A 20,870-nucleotide genomic window follows, 5' to 3' on the forward strand; every position below is an offset into this window, starting at 1 on the left:
TTTTATTTACTGCTTTGTTTGCTTCTTATATAAAAAACACAAAAAAATTAGTTGCTAGTTTTACTTTATTTACTGTCTTGTTCTCCATATTAAAAACACAAAAAATTAGTTACTTGCATTTACTTTATTTAGTTTGCTTTATTTACTACTGCTAAAAATGAGTAATCCGGAAGTTGAAGTTCGTTCCTTTAAGCAACAAGGGGGAGAAAGTTTTAAAGATGCTTGGTATAGAATTAGCGATGCTCATCATAGGTGCATTAAGAAACACTCCACTATTACACTACTTAGGTACTTTTATGTTGGTATCTCTAGCTGGAATAGGTATGTTCTTGATACTCTTGCGGGAGGTAATTTCCTAGGCACTCCTGCTTTAGAAGCTAGTTGCATTATTGAGAGTCTAGTTGGAATACCACCTGTTAATGAAGCTAAAATTGAAATCTCTCTTGAAGATGTCATGAAAAAGTTGGAGGCCATAGAGAAAGATCTTCCAAGTATTGAGACTAAATTGGGAATATTACTTAATAGCACTGATAAACTTGATAAATCTCTAGGTGGAATTAATGAGAGAATTGTTGTTTTAGAAACCTGTGCTACTCATGATAATCGAACCCATAGGATTAGTGAACTTGAAGAAGCTATGGGAACCTTGGGTTCAACTTTTTCTTCTCTTAAGTTTAAGGAGAAAGCTTATGTGGGTAAGGAGCAAAAATTCATGTATGCCTCTAAAGTGCCTAAGCCAAAAAGCTATTATAGGCCTAAAATTGACAAATCCCTTAGCACCACTATGGATGGGGGAGCATCTAAGATACCTATTGATGTTGATGTTTCATCTCTTGATAATACTTGATACACACTTTTACGCGCCTAGCTGAAAGGCGTTAAAGAAAAGCGCTTATGGGAGACAACCCATTATTTTACTTCGCACCTTTATTTTATATTTGAGTCTTGGAAGTTGTTACTACTCGTATCAACCTCTACTTATCTTTATTTTATTGCATTGTTGTGCCAAGTAAAGTCTTTGATAGTAAAGCCAATACTAGATTTGGATTGCTTTACGCGAGAATGCATTTCTTGTTGTCACGAATTTGAGCAAGTAGTCTATGTAGAAAAATTAAAAAATCTGCCAATTTACGTGCGTGATCCTCGGATATGTACGCAACTTTCATTCAATTTGGGAATTTTCATCTCGAGCAAGTCTGGTGCCACTTTAAAATTCTTCTTTACGAACTGTTCCGTTTTGACAGATTCTGCCTTTTATTTCGCATTGCCTGTTTTGCTATGTTTGATGGATTTCTTTGTTCCATTAACTTTCGGTAGCTTTGTGCAATGTCCGGAAGTGTTAAGAATGATTATGTCACCTCTGAATATATGAATTATGCACTGACCCTCTAATGAGTTTGTTTCGAGTTTGGTGTGGAGGAAGTTTTCAAGGGTCAAGAGAGGAGGATGATACAATATGATCAAGAAGAGTGAAAAGTCAAAGCTTGGGGATGCCCCGTGGTTCATCCCTGCATATTTTAAGAAGAATCAAGCGTCTAAGCTTGGGGATGCCCAAGGCATCCCTTCTTCATCGACAACTTATCAGGTTCCTCTAGTGAAACTATATTTTTATTCCGTCACATCTTATGTGCTTTACTTGGAGCGTATGTTTGTTTTTTGTTTTTGTTTTTGTTTGAATAAATTCGGATCCTAGCATTCTTTGTTTGGGAGAGAGACACGCTCCGCTGTTTCGTATGAACACATATGTTCTTAGCTTTATCTTTAATGTTCATTGCGAAGGTTGAACTACTTCATTCATTGTTATATGGTTGGAAACGGAAAATGCCGCATGTGGTAAATGGTTTAATGTCTTGAATAATGTGATACTTGGCAATTTTTGTGCTCATATAGATCATGTTTAAGCTCTTGCATCATGTACCTTGTACCCATTAATGAAGAACTACATAGAGCTTGTTAAAATTTGGTTTGCATGATTGATCTCTAGAGTCTAGATATTTTCTCGGTTGAGGTGTTTGAACAACAAGGAGACAATGTAAAGTCTTATAATAGTTACAATATGTTCATATGTGAGCTTTGCTGCACCTTTTATACTTGAGTTTGCTTCAAACAAGCTTGCTAGCCTAGCCTTGTATTGAGAGGAATTCTTCTCGTGCATCCAAATCCTTGAGCCAATTACTATGCCATTTGTGTCCACCATACCTACCTACTACATGGTATTTCTCTGCCATTCCAAAGTAAATTACTTGAGTGCTACCTTTAAAATTTCTATTCTTTGTCTTTTCAATATATAGCTCATGGGAAAAATAGCCTTAAAAACTATCGTGGTGAAGAATATGTACTTATGTGTCTTATTTCTTAATAAGTTGCTTGTTGAGCGGTAACCATGTTTCTGGGGACGCCATCAACTCTTTTACCTTTGTTGAATATCATGTGAGTTGCTATGCATGTTCGTCTTGTCTGAAGTAAGGGCGGTTCTCACAATCAAATGGTTTGAGTATGCATACTCGTTAGAGAAGAACATTGGGCCGCTAACTAAAGCCATGATTCATGGTGGAAGTTTCAGTTTGGACAATTAATCCTCAATCTCTTATGAGAATATTAACTGTTGTTGAATGCTTATGCATTAAAGAGGAGTCCATTATCTATTGTCTATGTTGTCCCGATATGGATGTCTAAGTTGAGAAAAACCAAAAGCGAGAAATCCAATGCGAGCTTTCTCCTTAGACCTTTGTACAGGCGGCATAGAGGTACCCCTTTGTGACACTTGGTTGAAACATATGCTATGCAATGATAATCAGTGTTAATCCAAGCTAATTAGGACAAGGTGCGAGCACTATTAGTATACTATGCATGAGGCTTGCAACTTATAAGATATTTTATACATAACACATATGCTTTATTACTACCGTTGACAAAAATGTTTCTTGTTTTCAAAATGAAAAGCTGTAGCACAAATATAGTAATCAATGCTTCCCTCTGCGAAGGGCCTATCTTCTACTTTATTGTTGAGTCAGTTTGCCTATTCTTTCTATCCCAGAAGCAAACACTTGTGTCAACTGTGTGCATTGATTCTTACATGTTTACCTATTGCACTTGTTATATTACTTTGTGTTGACAATTATCCATGAGATAAATATGTTGAAGTTGAAAGCAACCGCTGAAACTTATATCTTCCTTTGTGTTGCTTCAATGCCTTTACTTTGAATTTATTGCTTTATGAGTAACTCTTATGCAAGTCTTATTGATGCTTGTCCTGAAAGTATTATTCATGAAAAGTGTTTGCTATATGATTCATTTGTTTACTCATTATCTTCATCATTGCTTCGAATCGCTGCATTCATCTCATATGCTTTACAATAGTATGATCAAGATTATGATAGCATGTCACTTCAGAAATTATCTTTGTTATCGTTTACCTACTCGAGGGCGAGTAGGAACTACGCTTGGGGATGCTTGATACGTCCCAAACGTATCTATAATTTCTTATATTTCATGCTACTTTTATGATGATACTCACATGTTTTATACACATTATATGTCATTATTATGCATTTTCCGGCACTAACCTATTGACGAGATGCCGAAGAGCCGATTGCTTGTTTTCTGCTGTTTTTTGTTTCAGAAATCCTAGTAAGAAAATATTCTCGGAATTGGACGAAATCAACGCCCAGGGTCCTATTTTTGCACGAAGCTTCCAGAAGTCCGGAGAGGAAACGAAGTGGGGCCACGGGGCGACGACACGCCAGGGCGGCGCGGCCTAGGCCCTGGCCGCGCGGCCCTGTTGTGTGGGTCCCCCGTGACGCCCCTTGACCTGCCCTTCCGCCTACTTAAAGCCTTCGTCGCGAAACCCCCAGTACCGAGAGCCACGATACGGAAAACCTTACTGAGACGCCGCCGCCGCTGGCCGGGGAAGACCCCGGGTAGGGCAATGGACGCGGAGCAGCCGGCTGGCCACCGGCCGGCTCGCGGCAAAGGCCGGCCGAGGAGCAGCCGGGCCGGCGCCGTGGCCGGCTGGTCCGGAAGCCGGGCTGGCTCTAGGTCCTAGTCGGCCTGGCTACGGCCGCCAATGCTGTAGCTGGGCTGGCTTCTACAAGCCATATCCGACCGGGGGTCCGTACCTCGAGACCGACTCGAGGCCGGCGAGTCTTGCACTTGGAAGGAACCGGGTTGGTGATCCGGGTTCCCAAAGTCCACGCCGACTTCATCTTCCGTAAAGCGCGGGGCACTGTGGAGCAATAGTGCCACGCGCCGGACAGGCCATCATGGCTTACGACGCGCCGTGGAGGCTACAGTGGGCGACGGCGACAGGGACGCTTCCTCTCCATCCCGCTGACCGTGGCAGCCGGATGGGACAGGCCATGACGCCTCAACGGCTCCTGACGTCACCACCTCGGGAAGGAGCGGAAGCCGAAGCCGGCCAAGCCGGCTAGTATACTATAGGGTCTTATATGTAAAGTGCCGGTGCCTATATAAGCCGCACTACCCCCTCTCGTGCGGGGACGATCGATCATTTATTGCTTTCACCTACCTACGGAGCTGCCCGTGAGAGAGACCATCGTCTCCCTTAACCTCCCGGGGCCAGCCGGACACGGCTCTAGGAGCACCATTGTACTGTGTGATATCATATACACTCTAGCAGGAGTAGAGGTTTTACCTCCATCGGAGGGCCTCGAACCTGGGTACGTCGCCGTGTCGCTCGTGCCCATACCCGCTTCCGGATACCGCCATGAGATCTCTCAGGAGCCCCTTCGATTAGCCACCCTATGGCATATGCCGTGACGATACCACGACATTTGGCGCCCACCATGGGGCATTCAGCATCCTCGGCCGGTGTCTTCATCCGGACGGGCCTCACCATCACCACCGGCGAGCGAGTCGCTTGAGGCTTGATCGCGGAGATTCGGCTCCCTCGACTGCGTCAGCGACAACGCTGGCTGCTTCGCCGACCGGCCCTTCCCGGCCGGCGGCAGCGTCATCTCCTTCGGCGGCCACGACGTCTACGTCGCCACCGTCGCACCGCCGCGCTACCCGCGGCAGGTGCTGCGCTGCGCCAGCCCTCCTCGGCGAGCCGGCAGCAGCGCTCCCGTCAGCCCCGCCGTCGTGCAAGTCATGATGGCTGGCGAGGAGCTCCCCCCAAGAACCCGCGCACCCGCGGCCCCAACCCGGAGCGCAACGTCGACCCCAACGCCTCCGGCTCGGGCCCAAAGGCGCCACCACCACCGTCCCGGCCGGAACAAGTCCGGGCAAAGCCGAGCACCCCGCTCACCACCGGCGCCGGCACCGACGCCGCCACCGTCGAGGCAGACTCGGAGGCGCACCGCGTGCTCCTCCTCAAGCGGACCGAGGAGCTGGCTGCTGCTAAGCGCCGGTGGGACATCACCCGGCCGCGAGTACAACCGCGCCCACGGCCCTCACCCCAGGCGGCGACAACCCCAGTCGAGCCGGCCAGATCCGCCGCAGAGGCCGCGACCTAGGCGCCGAGATCGACCGCGACGGCGCGGACGAGCCGGCTCCATCCATGGAGCTGCCCATCTACAACACCCCCGACAAGAACATGCTCGCGGCCGAAGCCGCCGCAGAAGAGCTGCACCGCCTCGAGGGCGAAGAGCTACGCCGCCGGATCGCGCGGGTGGCTGATTTGGTGAAGGCTGCCAACAGGCAGTCGAAAGACCCCAGGTACGCCCGAGACCCTAGAGCTTCTCACGCTCGTGGTGCCGCAGGCAACGCCAGGGATACGGCCGAGTCCACCTCCCCGGCACCAAGCCGGCGCAGCGACCCCGCGCCACGCGCGCAACCTCGAGCCGGCCGAGCCACCAACCAGGCGGCGGCAGCAGCCGCAGCCGGGCTCCGCCAAGCCGGAACCAGGAGCAAGACTCCGAGCCTCGACGCCCTCACCGGCCGGCTCCAGAAACCAGCGGCGCTCGGCAGCCGGCCCACTCCCGGCTGGGCCCGCGCATCGAGCCCGCCGACGCCAGAGACCGCCTCGACCGGCTGATCGAATCCCGCATCGCGGAAGAGGAGGCGCCGGCTTGCCCCAAGTGCTTCGGGCCCCGCATCGCCAACGAGCCCGTGCTCGACGGCTTTCAGCTCCCGCGCGACACGCCCAAGTACGACGGCACCGCCAAGCCGGAGGACTGGCTGCTGGACTACTCCACCGCAGTCGGCATCTCTCGGGGCAACAAGCGCTGGGCTGTGCGCTACTCCCCACTCATGCTGCTCGGCTCCGCCCGCACGTGGCTCAACAACCTGCCAGCCGGCAGCATAAACGGCTGGCTGAACTTCGAGGCCGCCTTCATCAGCAACTTCACCGGCACCTATCGCCGGCCGGGTCGCCCTCAACAGCTTGAGATGTGCAAGCGGGGCCCGGACGAGACGGATCGCGCGTACCCGACGCGGCTGGTGCGAGATGCGCAACTCTTGTGAGGGCGTGCACGAGATGCAAGCCATCGGCTTCTTCATGGGAGGCTGCCGGCCCAACACCATGCTGTGGCACAAGCTACGCCGCAGCGAGCCCAAGACGATGGCCGCCTTGATGGTCATCGCGGACAAGTACGCGCTGGCGAAGAAGCCGGCAAGGCGCCGGCTGATATTTCACCGGCCCCAGCAAGACGGGACAACAACAAGCCGGCTGAGCACAAGCCGGCCGAGGGCGGCTCGCATGGCAGCCGGCGGGACAACTACCGCGGCAAGCGTCACGGCGACCAGCCGGACCGCCGGTACGGTTCCGCCCATGTGGCAGCCGTGTCGGACAACGCGGCAGGCGGCAGCCGCCGCCAGAAGCAAACAGACCGGCAATGGAAGCCGAAGTACGCCTTCGAGCAGATGCTCGACTCGCCGTGCAAGTACCACAGCGGCAAGAACCCCTCCAACCACACCACCCGCGACTGCCACTTCATGAAGCGGCTGACAAGCGGCGAACCCCTCCCCCCTCCACCCCCGCCTCCTCCAGCCAGGCGGGCCGGGTGGTCAAGGCGGCGCAGAGAACGCCAACCTCGAGCACCACGAGGCTAACCAAGTGCACCATGGCCGATATCCGGCCGAAGATGCTACCTACATCATCTTCACTTCCGAGCCCGAGGACAAGACGAGCCGGCGAGCCGTTCCCTCGAGGTCAACGCGGTCATACCGCCGGTCCCCCGATACCTAAGCCGGTCAGAGCAGGCCATCACCTTTGATCGCCGCGACACACCGGCTGTCCTGCCAAAGCCGGGCAGCTACGCCATGGTCCTCGACCCCACCATCGGCACGACTCGGCGCAGCGTGCGATTCTCGCGCGTCCTCATCGACGGCGGCAGCAGCATCAACATCCTCTACCGCGACACCGCCCGCAAGCTGGGCATCCAGGAGGCCGAGTTGCGCCCCACCCCCACCGTCTTCCATGGCATCGTGCCAGGCCACTGCTGCCAGCCGATCGGCCGGATCACGCTGGAGGTGATGTTCGGGAAGCCGGACCACTTCCGCACCGAGAGAATCGAGTTCGAGGTGGTGGACCTCGTGAGTCCCTACCACGCGCTCCTGGGCAGGCCGGCCCTGACCAAGTTCATGGCGGTGCCCCACTATGGGTACCCGAAGATGAAGCTGCCCGGCCCAAAGGGGGTCATCACCATAGCCGGCGACTATCGCCGCCTCCATGGACTGCGCCACACGAGCTCCAAGATGGCCCGGACGCTGGTCATCGCCACCGAGAAGCAGCTCATCCACGACGCCGTTGCCCTCGCCAAGGCCGCGCAGACAGACATGCCGGCTGCAGGCAACCCGGCTGGGACGACTCACTTCCGGCCGGCCGACAACACCAAGAAGATCCTGCTGGACCCGGCGCAGCCGGACAAGTACGTCACCATCGGTGCCGGCTTGAGCAAGAAATAGGAAAGCGAGCTCACCAGCTTCCTCCGTGAGAATCGGGACATCTTCGCATGGACTCCAAGAGACATGCCGGGTGTGCCGAGGAGTTGGCTGAGCACCACCTCCACGTCCGGCCCGACGCCAAGCCGGTGAAGCAGCCTCTCAGGCGCTTCGCCGAAGAACGAAGGAAGGCCATCGGTGAAGAAATCGCCCGGCTCCTAGCTGCCGGCTTCATCATGGAAGTACTGCACCCGGACTGGTTGGCGAACCCGGTCCTGGTCTTGAAGAAGAACGGCTCCTGGCGCATGTGTATCGACTACACCAGCCTGAACAATGCGTGCCCAAAGGACCCCTTCCCCCTGCCGCGCATAGATCAAGTCATAGACTCGACTGCCGGCTGTGAATTGTTGTCTTTTCTAGATGCCTATGCAGGCTACCACCAGATTCCTTTGAATCCGGATGATCAAATAAAGACTTCGTTCATTACCCCGTACGGGGCTTACTGCTACACGACTATGCCGTTCGGCTTGAAAAATGCAGGCGCCACCTACCAAAGGTGCATGCAAAAGTGTTTGCAGGATCAAATCGGCAGGAATGTTCACGCATATGTGGATGATGTCGTTGTAAAAACCAAGGAGATGCCTACCCTCCTTGATGACCTGAGAGAAACCTTCACCAATCTGCGAAGATTCCGGGTGAAGCTCAACCCGGCCAAGTGCACTTTCGGCGTGCCAGCTGGCCAACTCCTGGGCTACCTCGTCTCTCAGCGAGGAATCGAAGCCAACCCGGAGAAGATCAGCGCCATTGAGAAGATGGAGCTGCCGCAGTGCCTCAAGGACGTCCAGAAGTTCACTGGCTGCCTGGCTTCCTTGAGCCGCTTCGTCGACCGGCCGGGGAGAAGGCACCGCCCCGTACCAATTAATGAAGAAGGCGGACAAGTTCGTCTGGTCACCGCAGGCGGATGAAGCCTTCCGTGACTTAAAGCGCGTGCTCTCAACCGCGCCAATCCTTGCAACGCCGGGTTCAATGGAGCCGATGCTGTTGTACATCGCAGCCACCAACCGAGTGGTCAGCGTTGTCCTGGTGGTGGAGCGCAAAGAAGCCGAAAACGGGAGCAGCTGGTCCAACGCCCGGTCTACTACCTCGCCGAAGTGCTCTCCCAGTCGAAGCAAAACTACCCCCACTACCAGAAGGTCACCTACGGTGTCTACATGGCAGCCAAGAAGCTCAAGCATTACTTCCAAGAACATCCCATCCGGGTGGTTGCCACAGCGCCTCTGGCGGAAATCATCGGCAGCAAGGATGCCAACGGCCGGGTCGCCAAGTGGGCCCTGGAGCTAGCCGCCCACACCATCCTCTACGAGCCACGCACAGCCATCAAGTCGCAGATCCTCGCGGACTTCTTCGTCGACCGGGCTGAGATGCGCACTCTGCCGCCTGTGCCGGATTCCACACATTGGAAGATGCACTTCGACGGCTCGAAGATGCGCAACGGCTTGGGAGCCGGCATCGTCATCACCTCTCCCAAGGGAGACCGGCTGGACTACGTCCCGCAGATCCACTTCGCCGCATCCAACAATGTGGCGGAGTATGAAGCGCTCATACATGGGCTGAAGCTGGCCAAGGAGATTGGCGTGCGTCGCATACTTTGCTTCGGCGACTCCGACTTGGTTATACAGACAAGCATCCGGCGACCGGGACGCGAAGGACGCCAACATGGCCTCATACCGCTTCCATGTCCAAGCAGCTATCCGGCTTCTTCGACGGCTGCGAATTCCACCATGTGCCACGAGCAAACAACGAGGCGGCTGACGCCTTGTCCAAGATTGGCTCAACCCGGCAAGCCATTCCGCCGGGCATCGCCTTGGCGGTTATCAAGAAGCCGTCCATCATACCGTCACCGGATTCGGATTCAATATTCGTGCCGGCTGACCCGGGGCTGCTCGGCCGAACCCGGGGGCTTCATCGCCCAAGTCGGGGGCTAACAAGCCGAACCCGCCGGCTACCACGCCGAACCCGGGGACTTCTCAGTCCAACCTGGGGCTTCATCGCCACACTCGGGGGCTAGCAAGCCGAACCCGCCGGCTAGCAAGCCGAACCCGGCGACCATGCAGTCGAAGCCGGAAGCTCCCACGCGGGAGACCCTGTTGGTCAGCGTATTCGAGATAAGATGCGTACCTTCATGGGCACAAGAGTTCCTCTCCTACCTCACCGACGGTGTGCTGCCTGATGACAGAGTCCAGGCCAGGCAGATTGAGAGAAGGGCCAAGGCCTATACAATCATCAACCACGAGCCGTACAAACGCAGCGTAAGTGGGGTGCTCCAGCGGTGCGTCGAGCCGGCTGAAGGGATTGAACTCCTAAGGGAAATCCATCGGGGTGAGTGCGGCCACCACGCCTCCTCCCGAGCCATAGTGGCCAAAGCCTTCCGGCACGGTTTTTACCGGCCGACCGCGCTCGGAGACGCGGAAGAACTCGGTGAAGAAGTGCAACGGCTGCCAACGCTTCGCCAAGCAAAGGAACACGCCGGCTTCCGCCTTGAAGACCATCCCCATTACCCGGCCATTTGCCGTATGGGGCTTGGATATGGTGGGCCCATTCAAAACAGCCCGAGGCGGCATGACTCATCTCTTGGTGATGATTGACAAGTTCACTAAGTGGATCGAAGCCAAGCCAATCAAGAAGCTGGACGGCTCCACAGCCGTCACATTCCTCAAGGAAATAATCGTGAGATATGGCTACCCGCATAGCATCATCACCGACAATGGCAGCAACTTCGCCGAAGGCATCTTCAAACGCTATTGCGGGGAGATGGGGATCCGGATGGACCTATCGTCCGTGGCGCACCCGGAGACCAATGGCCAAGTGGAGAAGGCTAACGGCTTGATCCTAGCCGGCATCCGGCCCCGGCTGGTGGAGCCGCTTGAGCGCTCAGCCGGCTGCTGGATTGAAGAGCTGCCCAGCGTGCTGTGGAGCCTGCGCACGACGCCAAACCGTTCAGTCGGCTTCACACCCTTCTTCCTCGTATACGGGGCCGAAGCCGTCCTACCGACTGATATCGAGCACGACGCACCAAGGATCAAGCTCTACACGTAAGCCGAAGCCAAAGAAGCTCGCGAAGATGGAGTCGACCTGGTTGAAGAGGTCCGGCTGATGGCCGAGTCCAGAGTCAACCGTATATCAGCAAAGCCTCCGTCGCTACCACAGCCGGAAGGTCAAGACCTTAGCATTCCGAGAAGGAGACCTAGTGCTCCGGCTGATCCAACGGACAGCCGGACAGCATAAACTAGCATCCCCATGGGAGGGTCCCTTCATCGTGAGCAAGGCAGTAGGCAATGACTCCTACTATCTCATAGATGCCCAAGAGGCTAAGAAAAACAAGCCGGACAAGGCTGACGAGGAGACTAAACGTCCCTGGAATGTCAGGTTACTCCGCCCATTTTACACATGAGAATAGGAATGTATGTATCCCTTGTATCCCTTTTGTGAGTTATGAAAAAGCTTGCGCCAAGAGCGCCGTTTCCGACAAGTTTTTCGCGTACTTTACCTTGTTTCGCCAATTGGCTTGAACCCTCTCACGCGGTCGGCTCAGTAACGTGATCCGGTTTCCGACGGCCGGCTTCCGATCCAGCTACGGACCGCAACCCGGCTGTCCGGCTGGCGGGAGTAAGGCCTAGGGAGCCGGCACGCGAAAACGACTAAGGGAAAGAGTAAAAGCGAGTTGACTTGCAACTTTTCATAAAAGTGCCGGATTGCCGAATTCAGCTCGTTCGACCGAAATACTCGTCGGCCTCACCCGGCGGCCCGCTCTTGATCCGGCGACGGATCGCAAGTCGGACGTACGACCGGCAAGGGCACAGCCAAAGAGTGGGGCGGATGGGAAAAAGTGAACGAGTCGAAAGAAAGCAACTCGGTACACAAATGATTAACAAACACATTAAAGTGCGATATAATTAAAGGGCGATAATATTCATACATCTGCACCCGGCATCCCGGGGATTTAATAAATTGTCTTGGCAAAAGAACAACTGGAAATCAGGAAATCTAAGCCAGAGGGGCATCGGTGGAGCCGGCTGCCGGGTCGTCCTCAGGCACGTCCTCCGCCTCCTCATCGTCCATGTAATCTCCATCGGATAGAGGAGGGTTCGGGTCCGCGACGAAGAGGGTCTTGTCGACGAACTCGGCGATGGTACTGGCTCGAGCAAGGCGGGCGGCCTTGAGATCGGCTGGGAGCTTGTCCTCCACGCCGGCTCGCCGGAACTCAAGCTGCCCCAGGTCCACCTCGTTGTACCCGGAGAGGACGAAGGACGGCGCCATGTCGGCACCGGCGCGCGTGGCCGACTCCTTCCAGTCGAGGAAACGGTCCGGCGCCCGCTCCATCGCAGAGATGAGGCCGGAGATATCTTGCGGCGCCGCCTCTTCGAGGCCACGGCATGGGCACCAGCTCTTCGGCCGCCTTCCGAAGCTCCCGGCCGAGCTTGGTGATGGGCTCGATGCGGGCAGCCATGGACGCCGTGTGGTCCTCCATGGAGAAATACTCCGAGCTGCCCTCGCCGGTCTCCCGCCTCCTGGAGTCGCGCGCGACGCCAACGGCTGTCGAGCCGCCTCCTGCGTCTCCGGGAAGGCCGCTGCAAGAAGAAGAAACATGTCAGGAGCTGTCAAAGCCGAAATAAGCTGAAAAATGCAAATTTTCGAAGTCCTAAAGTAAGCCTGGCGGCAGCCGGCAAGAACCGACTGCCCCCAGCCCGAAGATGGAGATTCCGAAGCTCTAAAGTAAGCCTGGCGGCAGCCGGCAAGAACCGACTGCCCCCAGCCCGAAGATGGAGATTTCGAAGTCCTAAAGTAAGCCTGGCGGCAGCCGGCAAGAACCGACTGCCCCCAGCCCGAAGATGGAGATTTCGAAGTCCTAAAGTAAGCCTGGCGGCAGCCGGCAAGAACCGACTGCCCCCAGCCCGAAGATGGAGATTTCGAAGTCCTAAAGTAAGCCTGGCGGCAGCCGGCAAGAACCGACTGCCCCCAGCCCGAAGATGGAGATATCGAAAAAATCAAGTTTCTGCCGCCGGCTGCCATAGCCTAAGCCGGCAGCCGACGGCCGAAAGCCGGCAAAGGGACAGGAACATAAAGATGCACTCACCCGACAAGCCGCGATCAAGCGCGCCAAAATCGTCGGTCCAGCGTTTGGCGGTAGCCGTCAGCTCTGTGGACTTGGCGGTAACCTCCTCTGCGCGCAGCGCAAGCCGCCGGCTCAGATCATCCACCTTCTCCTTCTCCGCCGTCCTGAGGGAGTTGAGCTCGGTGAGGTGGTTCTGCTCCAGCAGGCGCAGCCGCGTCAGCTCCTGCTCAGCCAGCTTAAGCTTGCGGGCGGCGGATCGGCCCGCCTCCTCGCTCTCGGCGCACTGGGCGCGAGCGGCTCGGAGATCCGACTCCAGCTGCGGGACCTTGGCGGCTTCAACTGCGAGGCGGCCAGAAAGAAATGTCAGCCAACCAAGACTAGAAAGAAAATAAGACATCAAGTCGAAAGAAGCATAGAACTTACCCTTGACGGCTTCCAGCTCGCGGGCCAAGTCGGCCCGGTCCAGCTTGGCCTTGTGGTAATGGGTGACGGCGCGATTATACAAAGTGGTGCGCCGGTCCATCACAGCCTAAGGAAAAGAAAAAGTTAGTCGATCAGGCGAAACCCGTGCCGGCTCCAAGCAGCCGGCCCATGCCTCGGAGGGCTACCGGGATAATAATCGGATCAAAAACGATCGAAGCTTACCTTGCCGGCTTCCTCCACCTTGGCGACGTTAGCCGCGGCCTCGGTTGCCCCGGCCTTGAGATTGGCCTGCAGGCTGGAGAAGAACATCTCCACCGATGCTTGGCCGGGGTTCCCCTCCCGGCTGGTCACCTCGTAGGAGTCGGCACGGAGCCACGCCTGCTCCATGGTGGCAGCCGAGCCGAGGCTGGAGTCGGAGGCGGACGGCACTCGAAGAAGAAGTGCGCCCTTGGCCACGTGCAGGCCTTGCGGTGATGCCGATGAGGTTCCCGTCCTCACCAGCGCGCGCGAGTCGGCGCCCTCCGTGCGCGCCGGCTCGTCTCTCGCCGGCTCCTGCCGGGCCGGCTCCTCCGTCGTTGGCTGCGGCGGCGGCGTCGCTCCGGGCGCAGCAGATGGCCCAGCCGGCCCAGTCGTCTCCGGCGCCTGGGGCGCCCCCTCCGGGCTCCCGTCCAGCTCCACCACGGTGGGCCCGGTGCCGTCCCCGGCCGCAGGCGGCACAGCCCTGCCAGCGCCGGTGCTAGGAGCAGCCCTGCCGGCTCCGGCTCCGGCTGAAGGCGGCATACCCAGACCAGCCCCAGCAGCTGGGCCCAGAGGACGAGTCCGGCCCGGGAACATGTCGTCCAGCGTCGCCTGGCGAGTCGGCTCAACCCGCGTGCCGCGATCGGCGCCGAGGCCGGCGGCACGGCGAAGGAAGGCGCCCCTGTGGCAGGCGGCGGCGGTGTAGGTGCGCGCGAGGAAGGCTGCGGCGTCTGCTCCCTCCTCTGGCGGGGAAGCGGCGACACAACGCGCGGAGCTTGCCGGGAGCCGCCGCCCTAGGCAAACTTGATAGGGGCCCTAGCCGGATAAACAGAGAGATAATAAGCATAAAAGTAAGGAAAGAAAAGGAATCAAACAAGAAAAGGAGAGAAAGAGCTCACCCGGCCTGCTCCGGGACCATCTTCGAGCTGCTGCCGGCGCAGCTTCTTCGCCTTCGCCTCCAAGGCGGCGGTGGAGCCGGCTCGCTTCGTGCCCTTGGGCGCCGAAGTCGCCGTGGTGCTTGGCGGCCTCGTACGCGAGAGGCACGACGGGGATGGGCCCCGTGCCGGACGTCGCCGGCTCCTCCTCCTCCTGCTGCTCTGGTGAAGGAGGCGGATTGTGCTCCCCCTGGCCGCCTAGATCAGGCGCCTGCGGCAGGTCGTCGTCGCCGGCATGATCGCCGGCTTGGTCAGCCGGATCGACGTGATCCGGCGTCCACCTCTTCGTCGCCAGGTCGCCGTCCTCGGCGTTCTGGCGCTCAAAAAGCTAGAAAGACAGAAAAAACATGAACATATGACAAGACGGAAGTCGGCAGAAGAAAAAGGAAGTCGGCCTCGCAGCCGCAAGCCGGAAAATGGCAAAGACACGAGGCTTACCCGCGCTGGTGGATGGTCCCTGTCGCAAGGCGCCAGCCCGTAGCTCCAGTTCTCCGTTAGGTTCGCCTTGGTGATGTGGTTCACCCGGCTGGCCACCTGGGCCTTGTTGAGCGGCGCCTTGGACGTGCGGTTCGGATCGAACCGGCCGGACATGTGCCCGATCTTGTGGGTGCGCATCTGGAGCGGCAGCACCCGGCGCTCGGCGATGGTGCGAGAGGAGATCCTCGGCGGTCAGCCCGCCATCGGTGGCTGTCGCCGAGAAGTCCCAAAGCAGGTTCACCTCGGCGTTCTGATCCGTCGAGCGGGCGTTGTGGCTCCAGTTGATCCGGCCGACTGGAGGAGCCGGGTTGAACTCCGGCAAGTTGATCCGGTCGACGAGCGCCCCCTCGTTGCGCACGTAGAAGAATGACATCTGCCAGTTCTTCACCGAGTCGACGGTGGGGATTTTGGGGAAAGGCGTACCAGGCCGAGTGTAGATCGAGGCGGCGCCGCAGGCCCGCAGGCGGCCCTCAGTGGTTTGGGCCTTCAAGTAGAAGAGCCGGCTCCAGAAGTCGATGTCGGGCCACAAGCCGGCGTAAGCCTCCATGAACGCTACGAAGCAGCTCAGGAGGACGCACGCGTTGGCCGGCAGGTGATGCGGCTGAAGGCCGAAGTGGTCGAGGAATTGCCGGAAGAACGTCGAAGCCGGCAGGCCCAGCCCGCGATCGAGGTGCGCGCCGAAAACGACGCGCTCGCCGGGCTCCGGCTTGGGCTCCACCTCCTTGCCGGGCGCCCGCGTGATCACCAACTGCGGGATCCGCCGGAGGCGCACCAGGCGCTCGATGTCATCCTCCTGCATGTAGGAGCCCCTCCACGATCCGCTGGGAGACGCCATTGACGAGGTCGAGGAAGAAGACGACCAGGAGAGGCGGAACGGCGAGGAAGAGCCTTGCGACCGCGGCGGCGACAACGGCGGCTGAGGACGCTCCGTCGAGACGCGCGGCCCCGTGGCGCCGGATTGACGGAGTGGCGGCGGCGGATCGGTGGAGATTCGCCCGCCGGAGTTCGCCAGCGGGAGGTGTTCGCCGGAGCAACAGCGAGCTCGAGCGCGCGGAGAGCGATGGAAGCAGGAGCGCGCGGAGAGCGATGGAAGCAGGAGCGCGAGGAGGAAGACGATGGCAAGTGGCCGCCTCGATGCCTCCCCCACAGCATTTATAGCCTCCTGCCGCGGGCGGTTGGCCTCCAAGTGGCAGTCGTGGGCCACGTCCCAGGATTTACTGCGCCGTAACTCCTGCCACGTCCACGACGGTTATCGGAAACGGCCACACCACGTCGCCCACTACCGCACCGGATCCGGAGGGACATTGATGTGACCAGACGAACCGACCGCCAGGCCAGGCGTCAGACCGGTCAAGTCGGGCGCGAGGACCCGAGGCGGCGGAGACCCCGGCGCGCGGCGAGCCGGGCCGGACAAAAAGTTCCACTCGAACCAAAATTCATCAGCAAGGCGGAGGCGCCATCAAATCTTGCAAGAAAGCGAAAACTATACAAGTGTAAAAAGCGGCCGGCTGGGAGCAGCCGGCGGGAACGAGCCGGATGAGGGCGCAGCCGGCTGAATGAAAATTCTCAGTCGGCCCCTCCAAGTGCCGTCAAATATATTCAAGAAGCCAGGAAAACCTGCCTAGGTCCTTCTAAACGCAGGACCTTGCCAGCTTCGGGGGCTAATGTCGGGGGGAAGACCCCGGGTAGGGCAATGGACGCAGAGCAGCCGGCTGGCCACCGGCCGGCTCGCGGCAAAGGCCGGTCGAGGAGCAGCCGGCTGGTCCGGGAAGCCGGCTGGCTCTAGGTCCTAGTCGGCCCGGCTACGGCCGCCAATGCTGTAGGCTGGGCCGGCTTCTACAAGCCATATCCGGCCGGGAGTCCGTGCCTCGGACCGACTCGAGGCTGGCGAGTCTTGCCTTGGAAGGAACCGGGTTGGTGATCCGGGTTCCCAAAGTCCACGCTGACTTCATCTTCCGTAAAGCGCGGGGCACTCGTGGAGCAATAGTGCCACGCGCCGGACAGGCCATCATGGCTTACGACGCGCCGTACGGGCTACGAGTGGCTGACGGCGACGGGGACGCTTCCTCTCCATACCGCCGACCGTGGCAGCCGGATGGGACAGGCCATGACGCCTCAACGGCTCCTGACGTCACCACCTCGGGAAGGAGCGGAAGCCGAAGCCGGCCAAGCCGGCTAGTAGACTATAGGGTCTTATATGTAAAGTGCCGGTGCCTATATAAGCCGCACTACCCCTCTCGTGCAGGGACGATCGATCATTTACTGCTTTCACCTACCTACAGAGCTGCCCTGTGAGAGAGACCATCGTCTCCCTTAACCTCCCAGGGCCAGCCGGACACAGCTCTAGGAGCACCATTGTACTGTGTGATATCATATACACTCTAGCAGGAGTAGAGGTTTTACCTCCATCGGAGGGCCTCGAACCTGGGTACGTCGCCGTGTCGCTCGTGCCCATACCCGCTTCCGGATACCGCCGTGAGATCTCTCAGGAGCCCCTTCGATTAGCCACCCTATGGCATATGCCGTGACGATACCACGACAGCCGCCAATCCCATCTCGGGGGATTCAGGAGATCGCCTCCGGCACCCTGCCGAAGAGGGGAATCATCTCCCGGAGGTCTCTTCATCGCCATGATCGCCTCCGGATCGATGTGTGAGTAGTCCACCCCTGGACTATGGGTCCATAGCAGTAGCTAGATGGTTGTCTTCTCCTCATTGTGCTATCATGTTAGATCTTGTGAGCTGCCTATCATGATCAAGATCATCTATTTGTAATCCTTCATGTTGTGTTTGTTGGGATCCGATGAATATTGAATACTATGTCCATTTGATTATCAATCTATCATATATGTTATTTATGTTCTTGCATGCTCTCCGTTGCTAGTAGAGGCTCTGGCCAAGTTGATACTTGTGACTCCAAGAGGGAGTATTTATGCTCGATAGTGGGTTCATGCCTCCATTAAATCTGGGACGGTGACGGAAAGTTCTAAGGTTGTGGATGTGCTTGTTGCCACTAGGGATAAAACATCGATGCTTTGTCTAAGGATATTTGTGTTGATTACATTACGCACCATACTTAATGCAATTGTCTGTTGTTTACAACTTAATACTGGAAGGGGTTCGGATGATAACTTGAAAGTGGACTTTTTAGGCATAGATGCATGCTTGGATAGCGGTCCGTGTACTTTGTCGTAATGCCTCGATTAAATCTCATAGTACTCATCATGATATATGTATGTGCATTGTTATGCCTTCTTTATTTGTCAATTGCCCAACCGTAATTTGTTCACCCAACATCTGCTTATCTTATGGGAGAGACACCGCTAGTGATCCGTGGACCCCGGTCCTATTCTTTACATCCGAAATACAATCTACTGCAATTGTTCTTTACTTGTTCTTTGCAAACAACCATCATCATCCACACTATGCATCTAATCCTTTGTTTACGAGCAAGCCGGTGAGATTGACAACCTCAGCAGTTACGTTGGGGCAAAGTTTTGTGATTGTGTTGTGCAGGTTCCACGTTGGCGCCGGAATCCCTGGTGTTGCGCCGCACTACACTCCGCCGCCATCAACCTTCAACGTGCTTCTTGGCTCCTACTGGTTCGATAAACCTTGGTTTCTTTCTGAGAGAAAACTTGCTACTGTACGCATCACACCTTCCTCTTGGGGTTCCCAACGGACGTGTCGACTGCACGCATCAAGGACCCATGAAGTCAAATCCCCAACAATCAAATGGTTCAATAACAAGAGTATAATTCATAGGCATTTCATTGCGTCTGGAGATATTACCAACTCTTTGACATTCATCACAAGATAAAATAAACTTTCTTGCATTAAAGAGAGTTGGCCAATAGAAACCTGATTGTAGAACCTTTTGCGCGGTTCTATCTCCAGCGTGATGTCCTCCATAAACACTACCATGACACTTACTCAATATCTCTTGTTGTTCATATTCGGGAACACATCTTGGCATAATACCATCCACTCCTTCTTTATGTAAGTGTGGGTCATCCCAAAAATAATGCCTCAAGTCATAAAAGAATTTCCTCCTTTGCTTTGAAGTCTGAAAAGGTCTGAGGCAAGTACTTGGAAACAATAAAGTTAGCATAATCAGCATACCAAGGACTATCTCGCGAGCTCACCTTTATTACAGCCAATTGTTCATTTGGAAAACTATCATTAACAGGAACAGGATCATAAGCAATATTTTCCAATCTAGATAAGTTATCAGCGACACGATTATCAGCACCTTTCCTATCTATAATATGTAAATCAAATTCTTGCAAAAGAAGCACCCATCTAATAAGCCTTGGCTTAGCATCTTTATTTTCCATAAGGTATCTAATTGCAGCATGATCAGTATGAATCGTAACTTTTGAATCAACAATATAAGATCTAAACTTGTCACACGCAAAAACTACATCTAATAATTCTTTTTCAGTTGTAGCATAATTTCTTTGAGCAGCATCAAGAGTTTTACTAGAATAATGAATAACATTCAATTTTTTATCTACTCGTTGTCCAAGAACAGCACCTACAGCAAAGTCACTAGCATCACACATAATTTCAAAAGGTAAGTTCCAATCAGGAGGTTCAACTACAGGAGCAGTTGTTAAGGCTTTCTTTAGAGTTTCAAAAGCTTCCTTACAATCATCATCAAAAACAAAAGGTACATCTTTTTGAAGAAGATTAGTAAGAGGCTTTGAAATCTTAGAGAAATCTTTAATAAATCTCCTATAAAACCCAGCATGACCAAGAACACTACGAATACCTTTAACATCCCTCAGATAGGGCATCTTCTCAACTGGTTCAACTTTAGCTCTATCAACTTCAATACCTCTCTCAGAAATTTTATGTCCCAATACAATTCCTTTGTTAACCATAAAGTGGCATTTCTCCCAATTAAGAACAAGGTTAGTTTCTTCACATCTCTGCAAGACTTTATCAAGGTTTCGCAAGCAACTATCGAAAGAATTCCCATAGACAGTAAAATCATCCATGAATACCTCTACAATCTTTTCACAAAAGCCATGAAAAATAGCAAACATGCATCTTTGAAAAGTAGCAGGAGCATTACATAAACCAAAAGGCATACGCCTATAAGCATAAGTTCCATAGGGACAAGTGAAAGTGGTTTCTCTTGATCTTTAGTTTTAACAGCAATTTGTGAAAACCCAGAATAACCATCAAGAAAGCAAAAATGAGTATTTTTAGACAACCTTTCTAACATTTGATCAATAAAAGGTAAAGGGTAATGATCTTTCTTAGTAACTTTATTAACTTTTCGATAATCAATGCACATTCTATACCCTACAACTACTCTTTGAGGGATGAGCTCATCATTATCATTAGGCACAACAGTTATTCCTCCTTTCTTAGGAACACAATGCACAGGACTAACCCATTTACTATCAGCAATAGGATATATAATACCGGCTTCAAGAAGTTTTAATACCTCATTCCTTACCACATCCTTCATCTTAGGAATTAGACGACGCTGATGTTCAACAACAGGCTTTGCATCATCTTCCATGTTGATGGCATGTTGGCAAATAGAGGGAGAAATCCCCTTCAAATCATCAAGAGTGTAGCCAATAGCTCCTCGGTGTTTCTTCAATATTTCCAATAACCTTTCTTCCTCAAAATCTGAAAGCTTAGAACTAATAATAACAGGATATATTTTCTTATCATCAATATGAGCATACTTAAGATTATCTGGCAACGGTTTTAAATCGAAAACAGGATCTTCCTTTGGTGGTGGTGTTGTACCTAGATCTTCAACCGGCAAGTCATGTTTAAGAATAGGTTGACGAAGGAAAATTTCATCAAGCTCATTCCTTT

General features: G+C 54.6%; 1 pseudogene; it reads right to left on the reverse strand.

Moving 5' to 3' along the window:
• LOC124654631 overlaps positions 1–20,547 on the reverse strand; it is a 41,873-nt pseudogene extending 21,326 nt beyond the window's left edge.
• Between the last annotated feature and the right edge of the window lie 323 nt (positions 20,548–20,870).

The sequence above is a fragment of the Lolium rigidum genome, chromosome 1 (assembly GCF_022539505.1).
Source record: "Lolium rigidum isolate FL_2022 chromosome 1, APGP_CSIRO_Lrig_0.1, whole genome shotgun sequence".
NCBI classification, from domain to species: Eukaryota; Viridiplantae; Streptophyta; class Magnoliopsida; order Poales; family Poaceae; genus Lolium; species Lolium rigidum.